This window comes from Marmota flaviventris, chromosome 1, assembly GCF_047511675.1.
Source record: "Marmota flaviventris isolate mMarFla1 chromosome 1, mMarFla1.hap1, whole genome shotgun sequence".
NCBI classification, from domain to species: Eukaryota; Metazoa; Chordata; class Mammalia; order Rodentia; family Sciuridae; genus Marmota; species Marmota flaviventris.
Window position 1 is genome coordinate 200,591,839 of NC_092498.1, and position 6,447 is coordinate 200,598,285.

The 6,447-nt window shown below is 48.4% G+C and overlaps 1 pseudogene; it reads left to right on the forward strand.

The window, feature by feature from the left end:
- Positions 1-4,292: 4,292 nt before the first annotated feature.
- LOC114090138 (grpE protein homolog 1, mitochondrial pseudogene) lies at positions 4,293-5,068 on the forward strand (annotated as a pseudogene).
- Positions 5,069-6,447: the final 1,379 nt, after the last annotated feature.

A 6,447-nucleotide genomic window follows, 5' to 3' on the forward strand; every position in this document is an offset into this window, starting at 1 on the left:
GAGCCTCATTAAGTTGCTGAGGCTGGCCTTGAACTTGAGATCCTCCCGCTTCAGCCTCCTGAAAACTGCTGGAATCCCAGCAGGTGTGTACTACTGCACCCAGCTCTTAATGTGCACCAACTGTGCTTGCCTCTGGTTATACATGACTAAGAAGCACCTGAGTGTTTGGACCAGTGCATCAGTAAAGATGCTGTTAACAGAAATCCAGATGCATGAAGGCTCCATTAATGCCAACTTGCTGGGCATCCTGATTAGGGTACCAAGGGCTGGGGGAGGGGCTGGGGCTAGATCATTTTCACCTGTGCGTGGACATCATATGTTTCATTGATCTTTGTGACCAACCGAATATTTTCATGTGTCTTGTGTGACTCAATCCTTATAACAGCTTTGTTCCTTATTCCCTTCAAGGGAGCTTAGAGGAACAAGTCCTTTTTCCACGATCCCACAGCTAGCAGATGCCAGCAGAACTTCCCTCTGCCTGCACTCCTACCCCAGTGCCACCTGCCTCTAGATAAACACTCGTCCAGAAACAGCCAGGAAGTAATGAGGAGTTTGCTCAGCAACCTTTCCTAAGAGGAGTGGCATTGGGGGCAGGGGGTGCGAATGACTAAACCCTTGAGGTGCTTAGGGGAAACTGGGGTGGAGGTGGACAAGTGCAATAAGGGTCTGTCTAGGAAAGGAGATGTGATTCCTGTATTATCTCAGTGTCTCTTAGGGAGGGAACTACCTTCATTTGGAAAAAGAAAAAAAAAAGACCTTAGTAGATTGTTGTGGTTTGAATCTGGAAAGTCCTCCAAAGGCTTCAGTACTGTAGGCTTAGTCCCCAGTGCAGCAATGGGCAGAGGTGGGGCTTTGGGGAGATGGTTGGAATATGAGGGCTCTGATCTCATCAGTGCATTAATCCATTGAGGGATTCATAATGCATTGTCAGGTGGTGGAAACTGTAGGAGGTGGGACCTAGTAGAAGGGCGTAGGTCCTTGGGGACATACTCTGGGGGACCATATCTTCTCCCCAGTCCTTTCTTCTCTCTTTCTGTTTCCTGGCTGCCAGGAAGTGAGCAGCTCTGCTCTGCCACACCCTTCTGCCATGATGTCTTTGCTTCACCACAGTCCCCTAGCAACGGACGCAGCTCACCATGCACTGAAACCTCAGATGTAACCTAAATAAATCTTCCCTCCTCTAAGTTGTTTTTCTTGGGTATTTTGTCATAGCAATGAAAGCTGACTAACACATAGATGCTTGGGGCAGAATGTAAGGCCTTGAAGGTGAAGCTGTTCTGCCATTAAAAAAAAAAGTGGGAGCTTTGTTTTATTTTCTAAGGTCATCTGGAGAGAAGAAGGAGGAGCAGGGGACAGCAAGATGGAGGAGGCTGGGAGGATGTGGGGAATATGTTAGTGCAAAGCAGCCAGGGGCCACTCAAGGATGAGAGATGCTCCTCTGCTGATTTTGAATTTGTATCACTCTTCACAATTCCATTCTCACTGTCTATCCCATCCCTTTCACTCCTTCAATAATTGGCATATTCTGCTCAGCTCCTAAATATTTTGTATGAGAAGGACTTTGATAAACTTGACAAAAGCTGTGGCTTGCAAGTATGCAGAATAGGGTCTTCACATTTGCAAGAGGAGGTCAGCCAGGGGTGGCGGGGGTGGGGTGGGACAGAGAAGCCAGGGTCCAGCCTCACCATCTCAATACTGCTTCCCCTTCTTCTTGCCCCGTCTGGACCATAACTGCTTCTCATGGTGGCTACTCTCTGGGCAACTCACCATCCTCAGGGTCAGTTTCCTTAGCCCTGCAGAGTGAAGGATGTGGAAAATAAGCCCAATGGCATTTTGCCTACGCTTTTGTCATTTAAAATCCCAGGTCTTAACCAGAACAAGGAATAAAAAAGGAACTTGTACCAGACTGGCATCTGACCCCCCACCCTAATGGGTCACTGGACCCCAATACAATAAGCCCCAGGAAATTCCCTATTCACATTCCTGTCTCACACTAATGAATCAGTGGGACCCCAATACAAAGAACCCCAGGAATTGCCTTCCTGTCCCACCCTAAATAAAGCCTATCTATAGGAGCTAGATCCTTGCTTCAGCCCACGGCCATTTTCTACCCCAAAATGAGCTGCCTCTGGGTTCCCCCAATTGACTCTGCAGCTAAATACTGAATGAAAAAAAGGTTGCTGATCCGAGGTTTGCTTTGCCCGCATTTGTCCTGACACCCACCCCTCTGGATACGCCCCTCTCTGAAATTCTTCACTATACCTCTTTGAATGTGCCCTCTGATCCTGCTGGACCCCTTGATAATAACACCCTGGGTCCCTTTGCCTCCTTTGGTGGCCCCTGAGACCACCCTGTTAAGGAATCTAAGAGTCCCAGAAGCATAATTTGCAGCCACTGACTTATGTACAGGTGATAGGCACCACTATACTGCTGCCCAGGGTGTCTGTCTGCCAGCTCTGAGACAATCCTTCAGTGTAGCCTGAGGGGCCCAGGCCCTCCCTTCCTCCCAAGAGTGCCCAGATCACCCACTTCCAGGAGCTCTGGAGGCATGTCCCACCTGTCCCCAGAGACAGTTGCACAACTGATCATCCAGGATCCTCTTTCCTTTTCACTCTCACCCTTTCCCAGCCTAAACAAGCATCCAGGAGGAGCTAAGTTTCTTTGTCTTTGCTGTGGGCAACTTCAGCAAAGGGATCTCTTACTGCAGCTGCCCTGCCCATGGGCACTCCCCTCATGTGGTGGATCTGAGGGCCGACTGTCCTCACCCATCACTGTGTTTTGCTATCTGGTTCCTCCCTCCTAGGGATCTGAAAACTTGTTCTGCTGTGTAAAACCACAGGTTCCTCCACTGTCCCCTGCACTGTGGCAGGAAAGCTCCTGTGTGTTGATAGTACGTGTGCATCTCACCAACACACACACACACACACACAGGCATGAGGCAGAGGAGCCAAGCGGGGTCCTTGATCAAATAAGATGACTTGCTCAAAACCTTGCTTCCCTCCTGTAGACCAGGAGTCTGAAGCATTTGGGTTGAAGTGCTTAGAAGCTGAAGACACCAGGGAAGCTGGACCTCTACTCCATCAAGGACACCAGCTTCCCCTCCACTCTCTTCAGCAAATCCTAGGGCAGCTCCCCAGGAGGTACCCCAGAACTTCAGGAATTATGAACCACTGACCAGCCAATACTCCTTTCCATTGCTCTGCAGAGCTGTTCCTCAGAGCCAATCCACAACTGGCGTGTGAATTTGACCATCTGTCTCTAGTGATTTTGATCTCCATCAATCAGCCCCTTAAAGCCTAGTTCAATAGCAATTTCTTGAAAAGTGTCCGGATGTCCATCCATGTATGTGTTCATTTAGCAGTGGGGGAGAGTCTGGGGGATGGAGATTGAGAGCAATCTCTGGTGAGTCCTTGCTCACCAGAAGCTTGTGTCTTGGGGAGGGTGTAGGGCACTGCCCAGGGCCTCTCAAATGAAACTGGCATGGGGAGATGCTGAGAGGGCCTCTGACAGTTGTGGGTATATGTCTGCATATACCCCACACCCAGCCTCCCTCAATGCACACACAACATTGTGCCACTTCTCTTCTGTCATGTGCCCAGCCTCACCCATTCTTTCCCCTACACCATCCATCCTTCCAAACCAACAAAAATCCTGTCCAATCAGAAACGAGGAGGAATCAGCTCTCCCCAGCAGACAAGGAACAGAACCAGCATGAAAGACTAGAATCATGTCAAACATCTCCCGAGGGAGGGGAGAGGCCATGGATGATAATGGAAATGTTGCTTGCTGCCATGACAACCATAATCATTCAGCCAGGGTACCAAGGGCTTGGAGGCGAAGACACCAATTGGATGTTTATTTCTCCAGCATCTCTAAGGAGGTAGAAACCAAAAAGGAGACGTCTTCAGGCCTCCATTTGTTACCTGCTGGAGAAGTAGAGTATTTGGTGGGGACTGGTCCATCTTTCTCCAATCTGCCACCAATTACGACATCACTTTCAGTTTACCCTGATTCTAACTCTTCATTTATATCAACCATTTATATCTCAGTGGCCATGGCCACTGAGAGTCCCCTGGCAGCCAGGTGCAGGAGGTTTGGCCACAGGCTGGGAAGACTGGCCTCCATCTCAAGGCAAGGTTAGAGTCATGGCCAGCACCAGGATGACTCCAGGGCCTGTGAAATCTCCACACAAACACATTACCTACATCATGTCTGGGGGTGGGAAGACAGGAAGCAGAACCAACCCCCCCAAATTAAAAGTTATCGAGGTGATGGAGGCTGCAGCAGCAGTCATGGCGGCTCTGTGGGTAAGGCTGGCGCAGCGCAGACTCCGGGATTTGGCGTTGTCTCTCGGGCCCTTTCCTCGGTCATTGTGCACAGCTAAAAACAAAAGAACAATGGCCAAAGCCTGGAAGAGGACATGGGTCACAATGAGCATAAGTCAGAGTCTCCCTTTACACACAAGACCCTCTTGGAAGAGAAGGTCAGGTTGGAAGAGTAACTGAGAGGCACCATGGAAAAATATAAATGAGCTTTGGCAGATATTGTGAACTTGAGGCAGAGGAGCCAAAAACTGGTGGAAGAGGCAAAATTACATGGCATCCAAGGCTTCTGCAAGGACTTGCTGGAGGTTGCAGACATTCTGGAGAAGGCAACCCAGAGTGTTCCAAAAGAAGAAATTAAAGATGATAACCCTCACCTGAAAAGCCTGCACGGGGGGACTGGTGCTGACCAAGGTGCAGATCCAGAAGTGTTCACAAAGCACGGCTTGCTCAAGCTGGACCCTCTTGGAGCCAAATTTGACCCTTATGGACATGAGGCGCTGCTCCACCCACCAGTAGAGGGCAAGGAGCCGGCCACAGTGGCGCTGGTTACCAAGGTAGGGCACACCCTCAGGCCTGCCCTGGTGGGGGTGATGAAGGAAGCATTGCTACCTCCCGAAGGGCCTTTGGCTTTTAAGTCACTTGCTGTAACTCTCCAAAGGCAGGTTCATCTTTTCTCATCTGGGAGTCCAGCCTTGATGGAAAGCCTAAGTGGCTACATGGAATCAAGCTGGTGGCACAGTTGAGTTCAGAAGCTCTGGTTTTGGAGTCGGGTTTCTTAGTACACCACGTGTTTAATAGCTTCATATGCTTCTAGAAAAGGGCAGATGGGACCTCTGTGGTATCATGAATATGTATCTGCTCAAACCCATGATTGCAAAGTACTTTAAACAAATAAAATGTCTTTAGGAAATGTCCCCCCAAAAAAAGTTATTGAGAAAAAAAATCTAAAACCAGCAATAGGAAACTAAGAACAATGAGCAGGAGCCCTGTTCTGGTCATAGGTGAAATCACACAGCTAATTTCCAGAAGGCCAAACTGAGAAAAGGGACTGCTGAGGTCATGGATGGTCTACGTGGCTGGTGGCTTATGAATAGGAACATGAATGATCTGTCACAGACTTCCTTCAGCTGCACTGGGAGCTAAGCTGGCCACAGAGACTTAGGATGGGGCCATTTCTGAGGGATGGGTAAGGGTCATCTCCAGAGAAGCTGTTATCTCCTCTGAGGCAGCACAGCATGAAGCCCCAGCTTACATCAGGTGAGGGAGGCATCCTGCAGCCTGTCTACCTCTGATTTATCCTGCATTGTTAGGATGACAAACAAGGAATCAGCTCCTCCACACTACATCCAGCCAGCACCCCTGCCCCAAGCAATACGTAGCTTTCAAGGGTTTCTGCACTTAAGTAATGACATTGCCAAGTGCCAGAACTCTCAAATGGTGGAAGATAGCAATCAAAATATAAAATACTGCCTGGTGTGTATTCCTTTAAGAGAATCCATCATGGTGGGCATGGTGGCACACATGCCTGTAATCCCAGTGACTTGGGAGGCTGAGGCAGGAGGATCTCCAGTTCAAATCCAGCCTCAGCAACTTAGTGAAGCCCTAAGCAACTTAGTGAGACCCTGTCTCAGAATAAAAAATAAAATGAACTGGGGATGTAACTCAGTGGTAAGGAGCTCCCGAGTTCAATCCCTTGTACTCAAAAAACAAACAAACAAAAAGAGAATCCATCTCTGCTAGGGCATCTTGGAAGGAAGGAGGAGGTTGCTAGACTGTGCTACCACTGCCCATTCTATTAAATACAGTGTGTGGTTCAGAGCCACATGGGCATTTATGAATCCCACTCCTCTATGGACTCAACAGAGCTTGATGTTTGATTTGCCTGTGGATCAAAGAAAGGCCACTTATCCCTATGGGACATTTCCTTCTAACATACTGGCATTGTTCAGCAGGGAAAAGTGAAACAAAAGCCAAATTTATTCAGACAGGAGTTTCAAAGTTAAAACATCAAGGAAATAGATCAAAACTTTAAAAAAAAATTTTAAAAACCCCAGCTCCAACCTAAGTTCTCTAACATTTCATATTTCCAAAAAATCACAAGAAAATGTTGAACTATCCCAAA